We start from the raw sequence: 22,176 nt of genomic DNA on the forward strand, positions 1-22,176 counted from the left end.
ACACACACACCAGTGGAACAGTAGGAAGTGATACTTTTGTGCATAACTGGTTTTACATAAACACACACAGTCCCCTGCCCATAAGCATCCTGTCTATCTCTATGTTTATCTGTTATTCTCCTGGTTACATCAGGTCTCAACGCAGAGCACCTTTAAACAGAACACCCTGAGAGTCAAGGTAAAGTCATCCATCTGCTTGTGTCTAGTTTTGCACCTGCTGTCTTGATTTGAAAACATCTTAAACCACAAAATGTCTTTAGAATAGCAAATATGACTGACCACCTCGATGCGGTCTAATGGAGCGCAAAAAGTAGAGACTCAGAGCTAGAAAATTGTATATCGGCTTGATTCGGTCTGATGCATAAACATTTTAAATCGTGTTTTTTTACGTTGGATAAAAGTAGAGACTTGGAGCTAGAAAATGGTATATTCAGACACAACAGTTGAGGAGCAATGGGAAAGTATATTCTGCTTGGAAAGTTGATAAACTTGTAACAAAGATTAAGACTAAAAGCGGAGAAAGTAGTAGCCTACAATAATGAAAAACACCAGGTGAAATAACACTGTCTAGTCCTTGGCCTTTCTCCAAATCTGACGTTGGTGCAGGTCATGTGGTTCTATATATCAAATAAAAACTAAGTTGATTTGTCACATGAACAGGATACAGAAGCTGTAAACGGTACAGTCAAACGTTTAGTTGCATATTTGCAAATATAAATAAAATATAGAAAGTGCCCGGATACAAATATTTTACAATTATTAGATGATTCTTATCCAGACACACTTGTCTAAATTGGTGGGTCATGAGAAATAACTGTACCATCTGGCTGCTGAATAGACACCACTAGTCAGCTGTTTCTACCATCAGACCATCAGACTGTTGAATAGACACCACTAGTCAGCTGTTTCTACCATCAGACTGTTGAATAGACACCACTAGTCAGCTGTTTCTACCATCAGGCTGTTGAATAGACACCACTAGTCAGCTGTTTCTACCATCAGACTGCTGAATAGACACCACTAGTCAGCTGTTTCTACCATCAGACTGCTGAATAGACACCACTAGTCAGCTGTTTCTACCATCAGACTGCTGAATAGACACCACTAGTCAGCTGTTTCTACCATCAGACCATCAGACTGCTGAATAGACACCACTAGTCAGCTGTTTCTACCCCCAGACCATCAGGCTGCTGAATAGACACCACTAGTCAGCTGTTTCTACCATCAGACTGCTGAATAGACACCACTAGTCAGCTGTTTCTACCATCAGACTGCTGAATAGACACCACTAGTCAGCTGTTTCTACCATCAGGCTGCTGAATAGACACCACTAGTCAGCTGTTTCTACCATCAGACCATCAGGCTGCTGAATAGACACCACTAGTCAGCTGTTTCTACCCCAGACCATCAGACTGCTGAATAGACACCACTAGTCAGCTGTTTCTACCATCAGGCTGTTGAATAGACACCACTAGTCAGCTGTTTCTACCATCAGACCATCAGGCTGCTGAATAGACACCACTAGTCAGCTGTTTCTACCATCAGACTGCTGAATAGACACCACTAGTCAGCTGTTTCTACCTCCAGACCATCAGACTGTTGAATAGACACCACTAGTCAGCTGTTTCTACCATCAGGCTGCTGAATAGACACCACTAGTCAGCTGTTTCTACCTCCAGACCATCAGGCTGCTGAATAGACACCACTAGTCAGCTGTTTCTACCATCAGGCTGCTGAATAGACACCACTAGTCAGCTGTTTCTACCATCAGACTGCTGAATAGACACCACTAGTCAGCTGTTTCTACCATCAGGCTGCTGAATAGACACCACTAGTCAGCTGTTTCTACCATCAGACTGTTGAATAGACACCACTAGTCAGCTGTTTCTACCATCAGACCATCAGGCTGCTGAATAGACACCACTAGTCAGCTGTTTCTACCATCTGGCTGCTGAATAGACACCACTAGTCAGCTGTTTCTACCATCAGACTGCTGAATAGACACCACTAGTCAGCTGTTTCTACCATCAGGCTGCTGAATAGACACCACTAGTCAGCTGTTTCTACCATCTGGCTGCTGAATAGACACCACTAGTCAGCTGTTTCTACCATCAGACTGCTGAATAGACACCACTAGTCAGCTGTTTCTACCATCAGACTGCTGAATAGACACCACTAGTCAGCTGTTTCTACCATCAGACTGTTGAATAGACACCACTAGTCAGCTGTTTCTACCATCAGACCATCAGACTGCTGAATAGACACCACTAGTCAGCTGTTTCTACCATCAGGCTGCTGAATAGACACCACTAGTCAGCTGTTTCTACCATCAGACTGCTGAATAGACACCACTAGTCAGCTGTTTCTACCATCAGACCATCAGGCTGCTGAATAGACACCACTAGTCAGCTGTTTCTACCTCCAGACCATCAGACTGCTGAATAGACACCACTAGTCAGCTGTTTCTACCATCAGGCTGCTGAATAGACACCACTAGTCAGCTGTTTCTACCATCAGACTGCTGAATAGACACCACTAGTCAGCTGTTTCTACCATCAGACTGCTGAATAGACACCACTAGTCAGCTGTTTCTACCATCAGACTGCTGAATAGACACCACTAGTCAGCTGTTTCTACCATCAGACTGCTGAATAGACACCACTAGTCAGCTGTTTCTACCATCAGACTGCTGAATAGACACCACTAGTCAGCTGTTTCTACCATCATGCTGTTGAATAGACACCACTAGTCAGCTGTTTCTACCATCAGGCTGCTGAATAGACACCACTAGTCAGCTGTTTCTACCCCCAGACCATCAGGCTGCTGAATAGACACCACTAGTCAGCTGTTTCTACCTCCAGACCATCAGGCTGCTGAATAGACACCACTAGTCAGCTGTTTCTACCTCCAGACCATCTGGCTGCTGAATAGACACCACTAGTCAGCTGTTTCTACCATCAGACCATCAGGCTGCTGAATAGACACCACTAGTCAGCTGTTTCTACCATCAGACTGCTGAATAGACACCACTAGTCAGCTGTTTCTACCATCAGACCATCAGGCTGCTGAATAGACACCACTAGTCAGCTGTTTCTACCATCAGACCATCAGGCTGCTGAATAGACACCACTAGTCAGCTGTTTCTACCATCAGAAGGTCTGACTGAATAGACACCACTAGTCAGCTGTTTCTACCATCAGACCATCAGACTGCTGAATAGACACCACTAGTCAGCTGTTTCTACCATCAGACTGCTGAATAGACACCACTAGTCAGCTGTTTCTACCTCAGACCATCAGGCTGCTGAATAGACACCACTAGTCAGCTGTTTCTACCTCCAGACCATCAGGCTGCTGAATAGACACCACTAGTCAGCTGTTTCTACCATCTGGCTGCTGAATAGACACCACTAGTCAGCTGTTTCTACCATCAGACTGCTGAATAGACACCACTAGTCAGCTGTTTCTACCATCAGACTGTTGAATAGACACCACTAGTCAGCTGTTTCTACCATCAGGCTGCTGAATAGACACCACTAGTCAGCTGTTTCTACCATCAGGATGCTGAATAGACACCACTAGTCAGCTGTTTCTACCATCAGACTGCTGAATAGACACCACTAGTCAGCTGTTTCTACCATCAGGCTGCTGAATAGACACCACTAGTCAGCTGTTTCTACCATCAGACTGCTGAATAGACACCACTAGTCAGCTGTTTCTACCATCAGACTGCTGAATAGACACCACTAGTCAGCTGTTTCTACCATCAGACTGCTGAATAGACACCACTAGTCAGCTGTTTCTACCATCAGGCTGCTGAATAGACACCACTAGTCAGCTGTTTCTACCATCAGACTGCTGAATAGACACCACTAGTCAGCTGTTTCTACCATCATGCTGTTGAATAGACACCACTAGTCAGCTGTTTCTACCATCAGGCTGCTGAATAGACACCACTAGTCAGCTGTTTCTACCCCAGACCATCAGCTGCTGAATAGACACCACTAGTCAGCTCTTTCTACCTCCAGACCATCAGGCTGCTGAATAGACACCACTAGTCAGCTGTTTCTACCTCCAGACCATCTGGCTGCTGAATAGACACCACTAGTCAGCTGTTTCTACCATCAGACCATCAGGCTGTTTCTGAATAGAATAGACACCACTAGTCAGCTGTTTCTACCATCAGACTGCTGAATAGACACCACTAGTCAGCTGTTTCTACCATCAGACCATCAGGCTGCTGAATAGACACCACTAGTCAGCTGTTTCTACCATCAGACCATCAGGCTGCTGAATAGACACCACTAGTCAGCTGTTTCTACCATCAGAAGGTCTGACTGCTGAATAGACACCACTAGTCAGCTGTTTCTACCATCAGACCATCAGACTGCTGAATAGACACCACTAGTCAGCTGTTTCTACCATCAGACTGCTGAATAGACACCACTAGTCAGCTGTTTCTACCTCCAGACCATCAGGCTGCTGAATAGACACCACTAGTCAGCTGTTTCTACCTCCAGACCATCAGGCTGCTGAATAGACACCACTAGTCAGCTGTTTCTACCATCTGGCTGCTGAATAGACACCACTAGTCAGCTGTTTCTACCATCAGACTGCTGAATAGACACCACTAGTCAGCTGTTTCTACCATCAGACTGTTGAATAGACACCACTAGTCAGCTGTTTCTACCTCCAGACCATCAGGCTGCTGAATAGACACCACTAGTCAGCTGTTTCTACCATCTGGCTGCTGAATAGACACCACTAGTCAGCTGTTTCTACCATCAGACTGCTGAATAGACACCACTAGTCAGCTGTTTCTACCATCAGGCTGCTGAATAGACACCACTAGTCAGCTGTTTCTACCAACTGGCTGCTGAATAGACACCACTAGTCAGCTGTTTCTACCATCAGACTGCTGAATAGACACCACTAGTCAGCTGTTTCTACCATCAGACTGCTGAATAGACACCACTAGTCAGCTGTTTCTACCATCAGACTGCTGAATAGACACCACTAGTCAGCTGTTTCTACCATCAGACCATCAGGCTGCTGAATAGACACCACTAGTCAGCTGTTTCTACCATCAGGCTGCTGAATAGACACCACTAGTCAGCTGTTTCTACCATCAGACTGCTGAATAGACACCACTAGTCAGCTGTTTCTACCATCAGACCATCAGGCTGCTGAATAGACACCACTAGTCAGCTGTTTCTACCAGACCATCAGACTGCTGAATAGAGTCACTGTTTCTACTAGTCAGCTGTTTCTACCATCAGGCTGCTGAATAGACACCACTAGTCAGCTGTTTCTACCATCAGACTGCTGAATAGACACCACTAGTCAGCTGTTTCTACCATCAGACTGCTGAATAGACACCACTAGTCAGCTGTTTCTACCATCAGACTGCTGAATAGACACCACTAGTCAGCTGTTTCTACCATCAGACTGCTGAATAGACACCACTAGTCAGCTGTTTCTACCATCAGGCTGCTGAATAGACACCACTAGTCAGCTGTTTCTACCATCAGGCTGCTGAATAGACACCACTAGTCAGCTGTTTCTACCATCAGACCATCAGGCTGCTGAATAGACACCACTAGTCAGCTGTTTCTACCATCAGGCTGCTGAATAGACACCACTAGTCAGCTGTTTCTACCATCAGGCTGCTGAATAGACACCACTGTCAGCTGTTTCTGAATAGACACCACTAGTCAGCTGTTTCTACCATCAGACCATCAGGCTGCTGAATAGACACCACTAGTCAGCTGTTTCTACCATCAGACCATCAGACTGCTGAATAGACACCACTAGTCAGCTGTTTCTACCATCAGGCTGCTGAATAGACACCACTAGTCAGCTGTTTCTACCATCAGACTGCTGAATAGACACCACTAGTCAGCTGTTTCTACCATCAGACTGCTGAATAGACACCACTAGTCAGCTGTTTCTACCATCAGACTGCTGAATAGACACCACTAGTCAGCTGTTTATACCATCAGACTGCTGAATAGACACCACTAGTCAGCTGTTTCTACCATCAGGCTGTTGAATAGACACCACTAGTCAGCTGTTTCTACCATCAGGCTGCTGAATAGACACCACTAGTCAGCTGTTTCTACCCCCAGACCATCAGGCTGCTGAATAGACACCACTAGTCAGCTGTTTCTACCTCCAGACCATCAGACTGCTGAATAGACACCACTAGTCAGCTGTTTCTACCCCCAGACCATCAGGCTGCTGAATAGACACCACTAGTCAGCTGTTTCTACCATCAGACCATCAGGCTGCTGAATAGACACCACTAGTCAGCTGTTTCTACCATCAGACTGCTGAATAGACACCACTAGTCAGCTGTTTCTACCATCAGACTGCTGAATAGACACCACTAGTCAGCTGTTTCTACCATCAGACTGCTGAATAGACACCACTAGTCAGCTGTTTCTACCATCAGGCTGCTGAATAGACACCACTAGTCAGCTGTTTCTACCATCAGACTGCTGAATAGACACCACTAGTCAGCTGTTTCTACCATCATGCTGTTGAATAGACACCACTAGTCAGCTGTTTCTACCATCAGGCTGCTGAATAGACACCACTAGTCAGCTGTTTCTACCATCAGGCTGCTGAATAGACACCACTAGTCAGCTGTTTCTACCCCCAGACCATCAGGCTGCTGAATAGACACCACTAGTCAGCTGTTTCTACCTCCAGACCATCAGGCTGCTGAATAGACACCACTAGTCAGCTGTTTCTACCTCCAGACCATCTGGCTGCTGAATAGACACCACTAGTCAGCTGTTTCTACCATCAGACCATCAGGCTGCTGAATAGACACCACTAGTCAGCTGTTTCTACCATCAGACTGCTGAATAGACACCACTAGTCAGCTGTTTCTACCATCAGACTGCTGAATAGACACCACTAGTCAGCTGTTTCTACCATCAGACCATCAGGCTGCTGAATAGACACCACTAGTCAGCTGTTTCTACCATCAGACCATCAGGCTGCTGAATAGACACCACTAGTCAGCTGTTTCTACCATCAGACCATCAGACTGCTGAATAGACACCACTAGTCAGCTGTTTCTACCATCAGACCATCAGACTGCTGAATAGACACCACTAGTCAGCTGTTTCTACCATCAGACTGCTGAATAGACACCACTAGTCAGCTGTTTCTACCATCAGGCTGCTGAATAGACACCACTAGTCAGCTGTTTCTACCCCCAGACCATCAGGCTGCTGAATAGACACCACTAGTCAGCTGTTTCTACCATCAGACCATCAGACTGCTGAATAGACACCACTAGTCAGCTGTTTCTACCATCAGACTGCTGAATAGACACCACTAGTCAGCTGTTTCTACCATCAGGCTGCTGAATAGACACCACTAGTCAGCTGTTTCTACCATCAGACTGCTGAATAGACACCACTAGTCAGCTGTTTCTACCATCAGGCTGCTGAATAGACACCACTAGTCAGCTGTTTCTACCATCAGACTGCTGAATAGACACCACTAGTCAGCTGTTTCTACCATCAGACTGCTGAATAGACACCACTAGTCAGCTGTTTCTACCATCAGAATAGACACCACTAGTCAGCTGTTTCTACCCCCAGACCATCAGACTGCTGAATAGACACCACTAGTCAGCTGTTTCTACCATCAGACTGCTGAATAGACACCACTAGTCAGCTGTATCTACCATCAGACCATCAGGCTGCTGAATAGACACCACTAGTCAGCTGTTTCTACCATCAGACTGCTGAATAGACACCACTAGTCAGCTGTTTCTACTATCAGACCATCAGACTGTTGAATAGACACCACTAGTCAGCTGTTTCTACCATCAGACCATCTGGCTGCTGAATAGACACCACTAGTCAGCTGTTTCTACCATCAGACTGTTGAATAGACACCACTAGTCAGCTGTTTCTACCATCAGACTGCTGAATAGACACCACTAGTCAGCTGTTTCTACCTCCAGACTGTTGAATAGACACCACTAGTCAGCTGTTTCTACCAGCAGGCTGCTGAATAGACACCACTAGTCAGCTGTTTCTACCATCAGGCTGCTGAATAGACACCACTAGTCAGCTGTTTCTACCATCAGGTTGCTGATTCGACACCACTAGTCAGCTGTTTCTACCATCAGACCATCATGCTGCTGAATAGACACCACTAGTCAGCTGTTTCTACCCCAGACCATCTGGCTGCTGAATAGACACCACTAGTCAGCTGTTTCTACCTAGACCATCTGGCTGCTGAATAGACACCACTAGTCAGCTGTTTCTACCTCCAGACCATCAGGCTGTTGAATAGACACCACTAGTCAGCTGTTTCTACCATCAGACCATCAGGCTGTTGAATAGACACCACTAGTCAGCTGTTTCTACCATCCAGACTGCTGAATAGACACCACTAGTCAGCTGTTTCTAATATCAGACCATCTGGCTGCTGAATAGACACCACTAGTCAGCTGTTTCTACCATCAGACTGTTGAATAGACACCACTAGTCAGCTGTTTCTACCATCAGACTGCTGAATAGACACCACTAGTCAGCTGTTTCTACCTCCAGACTGTTGAATAGACACCACTAGTCAGCTGTTTCTACCTCCAGACCATCAGGCTGTTGAATAGACACCACTAGTCAGCTGTTTCTACCATCAGACCATCAGGCTGTTGAATAGATACCACTAGTCAGCTGTTTCTACCATCAGACTGCTGAATAGACACCACTAGTCAGCTGTTTCTACTATCAGACCATCAGGCTGCTGAATAGACACCACTAGTCAGCTGTTTCTACCATCAGACTGTTGAATAGACACCACTAGTCAGCTGTTTCTACCATCAGACTGCTGAATAGACACCACTAGTCAGCTGTTTCTACCTCCAGACTGTTGAATAGACACCACTAGTCAGCTGTTTCTACCAGCAGGCTGCTGAATAGACACCACTAGTCAGCTGTTTCTACCATCAGGCTGCTGAATAGACACCACTAGTCAGCTGTTTCTACCATCAGGCTGCTGAATAGACACCACTAGTCAGCTGTTTCTACCATCAGGTTGCTGATTAGACACCACTAGTCAGCTGTTTCTACCATCAGACCATCAGGCTGCTGAATAGACACCACTAGTCAGCTGTTTCTACCATCAGACCATCAGGCTGCTGAATAGACACCACTAGTCAGCTGTTTCTACCATCAGACCATCAGACTGCTGAATAGACACCACTAGTCAGCTGTTTCTACCATCAGACCATCAGACTGCTGAATAGACACCACTAGTCAGCTGTTTCTACCATCAGACTGCTGAATAGACACCACTAGTCAGCTGTTTCTACCATCAGGCTGCTGAATAGACACCACTAGTCAGCTGTTTCTACCTCCAGACCATCAGGCTGCTGAATAGACACCACTAGTCAGCTGTTTCTACCCCCAGACCATCAGACTGCTGAATAGACACCACTAGTCAGCTGTTTCTACCATCAGACTGCTGAATAGACACCACTAGTCAGCTGTTTCTACCATCAGGCTGCTGAATAGACACCACTAGTCAGCTGTTTCTACCATCAGACTGCTGAATAGACACCACTAGTCAGCTGTTTCTACCATCAGACTGCTGAATAGACACCACTAGTCAGCTGTTTCTACCATCAGACTGCTGAATAGACACCACTAGTCAGCTGTTTCTACCATCAGACTGCTGAATAGACACCACTAGTCAGCTGTTTCTACCATCAGAATAGACACCACTAGTCAGCTGTTTCTACCCCAGACCATCAGACTGCTGAATAGACACCACTAGTCAGCTGTTTCTACCATCAGACCATGACTGCTGAATAGACACCACTAGTCAGCTGTATCTACCATCAGACCATCAGGCTGCTGAATAGACACCACTAGTCAGCTGTTTCTACCATCAGACTGCTGAATAGACACCACTAGTCAGCTGTTTCTACTATCAGACCATCAGACTGTTGAATAGACACCACTAGTCAGCTGTTTCTACCATCAGACCATCTGGCTACTGAATAGACACCACTAGTCAGCTGTTTCTACCATCAGACTGTTGAATAGACACCACTAGTCAGCTGTTTCTACCATCAGACTGCTGAATAGACACCACTAGTCAGCTGTTTCTACCTCCAGACTGTTGAATAGACACCACTAGTCAGCTGTTTCTACCAGCAGGCTGCTGAATAGACACCACTAGTCAGCTGTTTCTACCATCAGGCTGCTGAATAGACACCACTAGTCAGCTGTTTCTACCATCAGGTTGCTGATTCGACACCACTAGTCAGCTGTTTCTACCATCAGACCATCATGCTGTTGAATAGACACCACTAGTCAGCTGTTTCTACCCCCAGACCATCTGGCTGCTGAATAGACACCACTAGTCAGCTGTTTCTACCTCCAGACCATCTGGCTGCTGAATAGACACCACTAGTCAGCTGTTTCTACCTCCAGACCATCTGGCTGCTGAATAGACACCACTAGTCAGCTGTTTCTACCTCCAGACCATCAGGCTGTTGAATAGACACCACTAGTCAGCTGTTTCTACCATCAGACCATCAGGCTGTTGAATAGACACCACTAGTCAGCTGTTTCTACCTCCAGACTGCTGAATAGACACCACTAGTCAGCTGTTTCTAATATCAGACCATCTGGCTGCTGAATAGACACCACTAGTCAGCTGTTTCTACCATCAGACTGTTGAATAGACACCACTAGTCAGCTGTTTCTACCATCAGACTGCTGAATAGACACCACTAGTCAGCTGTTTCTACCTCCAGACTGTTGAATAGACACCACTAGTCAGCTGTTTCTACCTCCAGACCATCAGGCTGTTGAATAGACACCACTAGTCAGCTGTTTCTACCATCAGACCATCAGGCTGTTGAATAGATACCACTAGTCAGCTGTTTCTACCTCCAGACTGCTGAATAGACACCACTAGTCAGCTGTTTCTACTATCAGACCATCTGGCTGCTGAATAGACACCACTAGTCAGCTGTTTCTACCATCAGACTGTTGAATAGACACCACTAGTCAGCTGTTTCTACCATCAGACTGCTGAATAGACACCACTAGTCAGCTGTTTCTACCTCCAGACTGCTGAATAGACACCACTAGTCAGCTGTTTCTACCAGCAGGCTGCTGAATAGACACCACTAGTCAGCTGTTTCTACCATCAGGCTGCTGAATAGACACCACTAGTCAGCTGTTTCTACCATCAGGCTGCTGAATAGACACCACTAGTCAGCTGTTTCTACCATCAGGTTGCTGAATAGACACCACTAGTCAGCTGTTTCTACCATCAGACCATCATGCTGTTGAATAGACACCACTAGTCAGCTGTTTCTACCCCCAGACCATCTGGCTGCTGAATAGACACCACTAGTCAGCTGTTTCTACCTCCAGACCATCTGGCTGCTGAATAGACACCACTAGTCAGCTGTTTCTACCTCAGACCATCAGGCTGCTGAATAGACACCACTAGTCAGCTGTTTCTACCATCAGGCTGCTGAATAGACACCACTAGTTAGCTGTTTCTACCATCAGACTGTTGAATAGACACCACTAGTCAGCTGTTTCTACCATCAGACTGCTGAATAGACAACACTAGTCAGCTGTTTCTACCATCAGACCATCTGGCTGCTGAATAGACACCACTAGTGAGGTACCTGCTCCCCAGCTACATCTAGCTAAGTGGGTGGGTCACTACTGTCTAGACATGTACACATGTTCATGAAATATAATAGATGGCCGTAATCACCCCCCAGACACACCTGGCTAACTTGATGGGTCATGTAATCATCTGGCGAAGTGGAGTCTTTTGTTTAAACATGCTAGCTAAATAGCTAAACAATTAACCATAATTACATAATTAAAGCTAACTATGTTCAATGTTAGCTAGCTAACATATAGGCTAATAACTAGCAATGTAAATGTCTGTCTGAGATACAAATAATATTACTACACAGATCATACACGTAACGTTAGCTAGCGAGACAAACAGTTAACGCTAGCTAACAGTACGCTTTAACTTGCAATGAAACATTTTCAACGTATAATAATCTGAAAATGTAGCTAAACCTTTTAATCCGTTGACTTGGATGAACACTTCACGACAGACTGGAACCCCTCCTGTGTTGTTTCTGATTTGTGTTCGTAGCTACAGCTTGTTTTGACCTTGTTTTGACCTTGTTTTGACCTTGTTTTGACCTGACCTTGTTTTGTGTAAAGTCACTCCGGAAAGTGGGTCCGTCACAACTTCTTCCAAACTGATTTTTTTTTTGTCTTGAAACTGTTAAATTATTGGCATCAATGTTAGTTTTAAGAACAATTGCAACACTTTGTTTTTGCAGTTTTCCCATGGATATAACGTGATATCTTTCCAAAAGAAAGCTGCGTCAGCAAGGATGATCTACACATACTGAGCAGCTCATGTTATAGATAGAAACATGCTACGTGTCAGACCAATCCCAACTCATCTCTCGGCATGTCCAGCCCATCCATTATCTCAGCCAATCATGGCTAGCGGGAAGGTTCCTGGCTTTTTCCGTGGCTAAACCAACTAGGCTCGTAATTTAAACAATTGTATAAGTATTTACAGATGGAATACAAGTTTATTATTAAGGCACATGAACATTCCAGAAGGCATTTAAGCCCAAAAACACATTCTGATACAAATGTTTAATTTGTGAAGTCGTGAAGTAGTGACGTGCGACATACACCTAACTTCCTGAAACAGGTCACACTTTATTTGGTTCATCTATGATCTACAGATGGTCTTACTATCAAAAAACTCTGTTGATAAGCAACTACTTCCTAAGGTTAAGGTTAGGGTTAAGGTTAAGGGTTAAGGGTTAAGGGTTAAGGGTTAAGTTAAGGGTTAGGATAAAGGTTAAGGTTAAGGTTAGGATTAAGGTTAAGGGTTAAGTTAAGGGTTAGGATAAAGGCTAAGGTTAAGGTTAAGGTTAGGGTTAAGGTTAAGGGTTAAGGGTTACACCTTAAGGGTTAAGATAAAGGTTAAGGTTAAGGTTAAGGTTAGGGTTAAGGTTAAGGGTTACAGATGGTTAAGTTAAAAAACTTAGGATAAAGGCTAAGGTTAAGGTTAAGGTTAGGGTTAAGGTTAAGGGTTAAGGGTTAAGTTAAGGGTTAAGATAAAGGTTAAGGTTAAGGTTAAGGTTAGGGTTAAGGTTAAGGGTTAAGGGTTAAGTTAAGGGTTAGGATAAAGGCTAAGGTTAAGGTTAGGTTAGTTAAGGTTAAGGGTTAAGGGTTAAGTTAAGGGTTAAGATAAAGGTTAAGGTTAAGGTTAGGGTTAAGGTTAAGGGTTAAGGGTTAAGGGTTAAGGGTTAAGTTAAGGGTTAGGATAAAGGTTAAGGTTAAGGTTAGGATTAAGGTTAAGGGTTAAGTTAAGGGTTAGGATAAAGGTTAAGGTTAGGGTTAAGGTTAAGGGTTAAGTTAAGGGTTAGGATAAAGGCTAAGGTTAAGGTTAGGGTTAAGGTTAAGGGTTAAGGGTTAAGTTAAGGGTTAGGATAAAGGTTAAGGTTAAGGTTAGGGTTAAGGTTAAGGGTTAAGTTAAGGGTTAGGATAAAGGCTAAGGTTAAGGTTAGGGTTAAGGTTAAGGGTTAAGGGTTAAGTTAAGGGTTAGGATAAAGGTTAAGGTGAAGGCTAGAGTTAGGGGTAGTAGATAGTTGAAATGTCACTGATAGTCTGTAGAGAATCTACAGATGGACTATCCAAATCAAGTGTTTTCTGTTGAAAAGCTGTTTCTAAATGCTTCCTTAGATATACACATATTAGTTTCTGTTCAAAACTATATAATCTGTTTTAACTATGTGTGTCGTTACGTAACCAACCAACCAACGATCGTCGCTCAACAGAAAAGGGAACTAACAAATGAGCCACTGACAACCAGAATGAAACAGCTGGAGTTTTTAATATGGGTTCAGGAAGTGGTTGCCTAGTGACTGGGTACTGGCTGAGTACCCTCGATTAGGGTCTTCAACACCCCCCCATGAACAGCCACTAAATTTGCCTGATAACAAACTAAAAGAAAACTCAACTTAGATTAGGAAGTGAAAATAAATGTTGAGCAACCAAAACAGGGAGGCACAAAATAAAAGGCTTTGTACGGACAAACTTAAAGAGGGACGGCAAACCAGCTCTTTCAACATCTATCGTTCAAACTGGAGCATCGGCTATGCTGCTCTTAAAGGGGAACCGCACTGCTGATTTTGCCTCATTTGTTTCTCTTGCTCCTCAAGAAATTCTGGCGGCCATGACAGAAGCCACACGGCAGTTGGCTTGGGGGTGTGGTTTTTTTTGTGGGGGGTTTTCTTGGGTGTGTCCTTGCCGCCATCGAGACACACCCATCCGTCAGAACCTTGCCCGCAACCGTTTCCTCCCCACCCAATCACAACTGTTTCCTCCCCACCCAATCACAACCGTTTCCTCCCCACCCAATCACAACTGACAAACCTCCTGCAGGTTGAGTTCAATAACTACAGACTCAAGGAAGGATGAGATGCCGGAGGAAGTGTTGAACAGGTCAAGAGTCGACAGAGTCATATGAGAAGAATGCAATTGCTGAATTTATGTAGATATTCTAAACTAAGTGTTTTGATAACTTTCACATGTATTAACAGGTCAGAATGGTTACCTTCAGTTACCTGGTTGGAACTGGCATTTCCCCGTGTTTCAGTTACCTGGAGGGAACCGGCATTTCCCCATGTTTCAGTTACCTGGAGGGAACTGGCATTTCCCCATGTTTCAGTTACCTGGAGGGAACTGGCATTTCCCCATGTTTCAGTTACCTGGAGGGAACCGGCATTTCCCCGTGTTTCAGTTACCTGGAGGGAACTGGCATTTCCCCATGTTTCAGTTACCTGGAGGGAACTGGCATTTCCCCATGTTTCAGTTACCTGGTTGGAACTGGCATTTCCCCATGTTTCAGTTACCTGGAGGGAACTGGCATTTCCCCATGTTTCAGTTACCTGGAGGGAACTGGCATTTCCCCATGTTTCAGTTACCTGGAGGGAACCGGCATTTCCCCATGTTTCAGTTACCTGGTTGGAACTGGCATTTCCCGTGTTTCAGTTACCTGGAGGGAACCGGCATTTCCCCATGTTTCAGTTACCTGGAGGGAACTGGCATTTCCCCATGTTTCAGTTACCTGGAGGGAACTGGCATTTCCCCATGTTTCAGTTACCAGGAGGGAACCGGCATTTCCCCATGTTTCAGTTACCTGGAGGGAACTGGCATTTCCCCATGTTTCAGTTACCTGGAGGGAACTGGCATTTCCCCCATGTTTCAGTTACCTGGAGGGAACTGGCATTTCCCCATGTTTCAGTTACCTGGAGGGAACTGGCATTTCCCCATGTTTCAGTTACCTGGAGGGAACTGGCATTTCCCCATGTTTCAGTTACCTGGAGGGAACTGGCATTTCCCCATGTTTCAGTTACCTGGTTGGAACTGGCATTTCCCCATGTTTCAGTTACCTGGAGGGAACTGGCATTTCCCCATGTTTCAGTTACCTGGAGGGAACTGGCATTTCCCCATGTTTCAGTTACCTGGAGGGAACTGGCATTTCCCCATGTTTCAGTTACCTGGAGGGAACTGGCATTTCCCCATGTTTCAGTTACCTGGAGGGAACTGGCATTTCCCCATGTTTCAGTTACCTGGAGGAACTGGCATTTCCCCATGTTTCAGTTACCTGGAGGGAACTGGCATTTCCCCATGTTTCAGTTACCTGGAAGGAACCGGCATTTCCCCATGTTACCTGGAGGGAACTGGCATTTCCCCATGTTTCAGTTACCTGGAGGGAACTGGCATTTCCCCATGTTTCAGTTACCTGGAGGAACTGGCATTTCCCCATGTTTCAGTTACCTGGAGGAACTGGCATTTCCCCAACCTGGCATTTCCCCATGTTTCAGTTACCTGGAGGGAACTGGCATTTCCCCATGTTTCAGTTACCTGGAGGGAACTGGCATTTCCCCATGTTTCAGTTACCTGGAGGAACTGGCATTTCCCCATGTTTCAGTTACCTGGAGGGAACTGGCATTTCCCCATGTTTCAGTTACCTGGAGGGAACTGGGATTTCCCCATGTTTCAGTTACCTGGTTGGAACATTTCCCCATGTTTCAGTTACCTGGAGGGAACTGGCATTTCCCCATGTTTCAGTTACCTGGAGGAACCGGCATTTCCCCATGTTTCAGTTACCTGGAGGGAACCGGCATTTCCCCATGTTTCAGTTACCTGGAGGGAACCGGCATTTCCCCATGTTTCAGTTACCTGGAGGGAACTGGCATTTCCCCGTGTTTCAGTTACCTGGAGGGAACTGGCATTTCCCCATGTTTCAGTTACCTGGAGAACTGGCATTTCCCCATGTTTCAGTTACCTGGTTGGAACTGGCATTTCCCCATGTTTCAGTTACCTGGAGGAACTGGCATTTCCCCATGTTTCAGTTACCTGGAGGGAACTGGCATTTCCCCATGTTTCAGTTACCTGGAGGGAACTGGCATTTCCCCATGTTTCAGTTACCTGGAGGGAACTGGCATTTCCCCATGTTTCAGTTACCTGGAGGGAACTGGCATTTCCCCATGTTTCAGTTACCTGGAGGGAACTGGCATTTCCCCATGTTTCAGTTACCTGGAGGAACTGGCATTTCCCCATGTTTCAGTTACCTGGAGGGAACTGGCATTTCCCCATGTTTCAGTTACCTGGAGGGAACCGGCATTTCCCCATGTTTCAGTTACCTGGAGGGAACTGGCATTTCCCCGTGTTTCAGTTACCTGGAGGGAACTGGCATTTCCCCATGTTTCAGTTACCTGGTTGGAACTGGCGTTTCCCCGTGTTTCAGTTACCTGGTTGGAACTGGCATTTCCCCATGTTTCAGTTACCTGGAGGGAACTGGCATTTCCCCATGTTTCAGTTACCTGGAGGGAACCGGCATTTCCCCATGTTTCAGTTACCTGGAGGGAACTGGCATTTCCCCGTGTTTCAGTTACCTGGAGGGAACTGGCATTTCCCCATGTTTCAGTTACCTGGTTGGAACTGGCATTTCCCGTGTTTCAGTTACCTGGTTGGAACTGGCATTTCCCCATGTTTCAGTTACCTGGAGGGAACTGGCATTTCCCCATGTTTCAGTTACCTGGTTAGAACTGGCATTTCCCCGTGTTTCAGTTACCTGGAGGGAACTGGCATTTCCCCATGTTTCAGTTACCTGGTTGGAACTGGCATTTCCCCATGTTTCAGTTACCTGGAGGGAACTGGCATTTCCCCATGTTTCAGTTACCTGGAGGGAACCGGCATTTCCCCATGTTTCAGTTACCTGGAGGGAACTGGCATTTCCCCATGTTTCAGTTACCTGGAGGGAACCGGCATTTCCCCATGTTTCAGTTACCTGGAGGGAACTGGCATTTCCCCATGTTTCAGTTACCTGGAGGGAACTGGCATTTCCCCATGTTTCAGTTACCTGGAGGGAACTGGCATTTCCCCATGTTTCAGTTACCTGGTTGGAACCGGCATTTCCCCATGTTTCAGTTACCTGGAGGGAACTGGCATTTCCCCATGTTTCAGTTACCTGGAGGGAACCGGCATTTCCCCATGTTTCAGTTACCTGGAGGGAACTGGCATTTCCCCATGTTTCAGTTACCTGGAGGGAACTGGCATTTCCCCCATGTTTCAGTTACCTGGTTGGAACTGGCGTTTCCCCATGTTTCAGTTACCTGGTTGGAACTGGCATTTCCCCATGTTTCAGTTACCTGGAGGGAACTGGCATTTCCCCATGTTTCAGTTACCTGGAGGGAACCGGCATTTCCCCATGTTTCAGTTACCTGGAGGGAACTGGCATTTCCCCGTGTTTCAGTTACCTGGAGGGAACTGGCATTTCCCCATGTTTCAGTTACCTGGTTGGAACTGGCATTTCCCATGTTTCAGTTACCTGGTTGGAACTGGCATTTCCCCATGTTTCAGTTACCTGGAGGGAACTGGCATTTCCCCATGTTTCAGTTACCTGGTTAGAACTGGCATTTCCCCGTGTTTCAGTTACCTGGAGGGAACTGGCATTTCCCCATGTTTCAGTTACCTGGTTGGAACCGGCATTTCCCCATGTTTCAGTTACCTGGAGGGAACTGGCATTTCCCCATGTTTCAGTTACCTGGAGGGAACCGGCATTTCCCCATGTTTCAGTTACCTGGAGGGAACTGGCATTTCCCCATGTTTCAGTTACCTGGAGGGAACTGGCATTTCCCCATGTTTCAGTTACCTGGAGGGAACTGGCATTTCCCCATGTTTCAGTTACCTGGAGGGAACTGGCATTTCCCCATGTTTCAGTTACCTGGAGGGAACCGGCATTTCCCCATGTTTCAGTTACCTGGAGGGAACCGGCATTTCCCCATGTTTCAGTTACCTGGAGGGAACTGGCATTTCCCCATGTTTCAGTTACCTGGTTGGAACCGGCATTTCCCCATGTTTCAGTTACCTGGAGGGAACCGGCATTTCCCCATGTTTCAGTTACCTGGTTGGAACCGGCATTTCCCCATGTTTCAGTTACCTGGTTGGAACTGGCATTTCCCCATGTTTCAGTTACCTGGAGGGTACCGGCATTTCCCCATGTTTCAGTTACCTGGAGGGAACTGGCATTTCCCCATGTTTCAGTTACCTGGAGGGAACCGGCATTTCCCCATGTTTCAGTTACCTGGTTGGAACCGGCATTTCCCCATGTTTCAGTTACCTGGAGGGAACCGGCATTTCCCCATGTTTCAGTTACCTGGTTGGAACCGGCATTTCCCCATGTTTCAGTTACCTGGTTGGAACTGGCATTTCCCATGTTTCAGTTACCTGGAGGGAACTGGCATTTCCCCATGTTTCAGTTACCTGGAGGGAACCGGCATTTCCCCATGTTTCAGTTACCTGGAGGGAACCGGCATTTCCCCATGTTTCAGTTACCTGGAGGTAACTGGCATTTCCCCATGTTTCAGTTACCTGGAGGGAACTGGCATTTCCCCATGTTTCAGTTACCTGGAGGAACTGGCATTTCCCCATGTTTCAGTTACCTGGTTGGAACCGGCATTTCCCAATGTTTCAGTTACCTGGAGGGAACCGGCATTTCCCCATGTTTCAGTCACCTGGTTGGAACTGGCATTTCCCCATGTTTCAGTTACCTGGAGGGAACCGGCATTTCCCCATGTTTCAGTTACCTGGAGGGAACCGGCATTTCCCCATGTTTCAGTTACCTGGAGGGAACTGGCATTTCCCCATGTTTCAGTTACCTGGAGGGAACTGGCATTTCCCCATGTTTCAGTTACCTGGTTGGAACTGGCATTTCCCCGTGTTTCAGTTACCTGGTTGGAACTGGCATTTCCCCATGTTTCAGTTACCTGGAGGGAACTGGCATTTCCCCATGTTTCAGTTACCTGGAGGGAACCGGCATTTCCCCATGTTTCAGTTACCTGGAGGGAACTGGCATTTCCCCATGTTTCAGTTACCTGGAGGGAACTGGCATTTCCCCATGTTTCAGTTACCTGGTTGGAACTGGCATTTCCCCATGTTTCAGTTACCTGGTTGGAACTGGCATTTCCCCATGTTTCAGTTACCTGGAGGGAACTGGCATTTCCCCATGTTTCAGTTACCTGGTTAGAACTGGCATTTCCCCGTGTTTCAGTTACCTGGAGGGAACTGGCATTTCCCCATGTTTCAGTTACCTGGTTGGAACTGGCATTTCCCCATGTTTCAGTTACCTGGAGGGAACTGGCATTTCCCCATGTTTCAGTTACCTGGAGGGAACCGGCATTTCCCCATGTTTCAGTTACCTGGAGGGAACTGGCATTTCCCCATGTTTCAGTTACCTGGAGGGAACTGGCATTTCCCCATGTTTCAGTTACCTGGAGGGAACTGGCATTTCCCCATGTTTCAGTTACCTGCAGGGAACTGGCATTTCCCCATGTTTCAGTTACCTGGAGGGAACCGGCATTTCCCCATGTTTCAGTTACCTGGAGGGAACCGGATTTCCCCATGTTTCAGTTACCTGGAGGGAACTGGCATTTCCCCATGTTTCAGTTACCTGGTTGGAACTGGCATTTCCCCATGTTTCAGTTACCTGGAGGGAACCGGCATTTCCCCATGTTTCAGTTACCTGGTTGGAACTGGCATTTCCCCATGTTTCAGTTACCTGGTTGGAACTGGCATTTCCCCATGTTTCAGTTACCTGGAGGGAACCGGCATTTCCCCATGTTTCAGTTACCTGGAGGGAACTGGCATTTCCCCATGTTTCAGTTACCTGGAGGGAACCGGCATTTCCCCATGTTTCAGTTACCTGGTTGGAACCGGCATTTCCCCATGTTTCAGTTACCTGGAGGGAACCGGCATTTCCCCATGTTTCAGTTACCTGGTTGGAACCGGCATTTCCCCATGTTTCAGTTACCTGGTTGGAACTGGCATTTCCCGTGTTTCAGTTACCTGGTTGGAACTGGCATTTCCCCATGTTTCAGTTACCTGGAGGGAACTGGCATTTCCCCATGTTTCAGTTACCTGGAGGGAACCGGCATTTCCCCATGTTTCAGTTACCTGGAGGGAACCGGCATTTCCCCATGTTTCAGTTACCTGGAGGGAACTGGCATTTCCCCATGTTTCAGTTACCTGGAGGGAACTGGCATTTCCCCATGTTTCAGTTACCTGGAGGGAACTGGCATTTCCCCATGTTTCAGTTACCTGGTTGGAACCGGCATTTCCCCGTGTTTCAGTTACCTGGAGGGAACTGGCATTTCCCCATGTTTCAGTTACCTGGAGGGAACTGGCATTTCCCCATGTTTCAGTTACCTGGAGGGAACCGGCATTTCCCCATGTTTCAGTTACCTGGTTGGAACTGGCATTTCCCCGTGTTTCAGTTACCTGGAGGGAACCGGCATTTCCCCATGTTTCAGTTACCTGGAGGGAACTGGCATTTCCCCATGTTTCAGTTACCTGGAGGGAACTGGCATTTCCCCATGTTTCAGTTACCTGGAGGGAACCGGCATTTCCCCGTGTTTCAGTTACCTGGAGGGAACCGGCATTTCCCCATGTTTCAGTTACCTGGAGGGAACTGGCATTTCCCCGTGTTTCAGTTACCTGGAGGGAACTGGCATTTCCCCATGTTTCAGTTACCTGGAGGGAACTGGCATTTCCCCATGTTTCAGTTACCTGGAGGGAACTGGCATTTCCCAATGTTTCAGTTACCTGGAGGGAACCGTTTCCCATGTTTCAGTTACCTGGAACTGGCATTTCCCCATGTTTCAGTTACCTGGTTGGAACTGGCATTTCCCCATGTTTCAGTTACCTGGAGGGAACCGGCATTTCCCCATGTTTCAGTTACCTGGAGGGAACTGGCATTTCCCCATGTTTCAGTTACCTGGAGGGAACTGGCATTTCCCCATGTTTCAGTTACCTGGTTGGAACTGGCATTTCCCCGTGTTTCAGTTACCTGGTTGGAACTGGCATTTCCCCATGATTCAGTTACCTGGAGGGAACTGGCATTTCCCCATGTTTCAGTTACCTGGAGGGAACCGGCATTTCCCCATGTTTCAGTTACCTGGAGGGAACTGGCATTTCCCCATGTTTCAGTTACCTGGAGGGAACTGGCATTTCCCCATGTTTCAGTTACCTGGTTGGAACTGGCATTTCCCCGTGTTTCAGTTACCTGGTTGGAACTGGCATTTCCCCATGTTTCAGTTACCTGGAGGGAACTGGCATTTCCCCATGTTTCAGTTACCTGGTTAGAACTGGCATTTCCCGTGTTTCAGTTACCTGGAGGGAACTGGCATTTCCCCATGTTTCAGTTACCTGGTTGGAACTGGCATTTCCCCATGTTTCAGTTACCTGGAGGGAACTGGCATTTCCCCATGTTTCATTTACCTGGAGGGAACCGGCATTTCCCCATGTTTCAGTTACCTGGAGGGAACTGGCATTTCCCCATGTTTCAGTTACCTGGAGGGAACCGGCATTTCCCCATGTTTCAGTTACCTGGAGGGAACCGGCATTTCCCCATGTTTCAGTTACCTGGAGGGAACCGGCATTTCCCCATGTTTCAGTTACCTGGAGGGAACTGGCATTTCCCCAGTTACCTGGTTGGAACCGGCATTTCCCCATGTTTCAGTTACCTGGAGGGAACCGGCATTTCCCCATGTTTCAGT

At 46.6% G+C, this 22,176-nt stretch overlaps 1 protein-coding gene across 1 annotated transcript in view; it reads left to right on the plus strand.

Annotated features, from left to right (window-relative positions):
- Positions 1-68: 68 nt before the first annotated feature.
- Positions 69-22,176, plus strand: part of tlr2 (toll-like receptor 2) — a 53,308-nt gene continuing 31,200 nt past the window's right edge. Inside the window, exon 1 of the mRNA XM_052460722.1 lies at positions 69-178. The gene's annotated coding sequence lies outside the window, so the exon portion shown is untranslated. The remainder of the gene's footprint in view (positions 179-22,176) is intronic.

Source organism: Oncorhynchus keta, chromosome 13 (assembly GCF_023373465.1).
Source record: "Oncorhynchus keta strain PuntledgeMale-10-30-2019 chromosome 13, Oket_V2, whole genome shotgun sequence".
Lineage (NCBI taxonomy): Eukaryota > Metazoa > Chordata > Actinopteri > Salmoniformes > Salmonidae > Oncorhynchus > Oncorhynchus keta.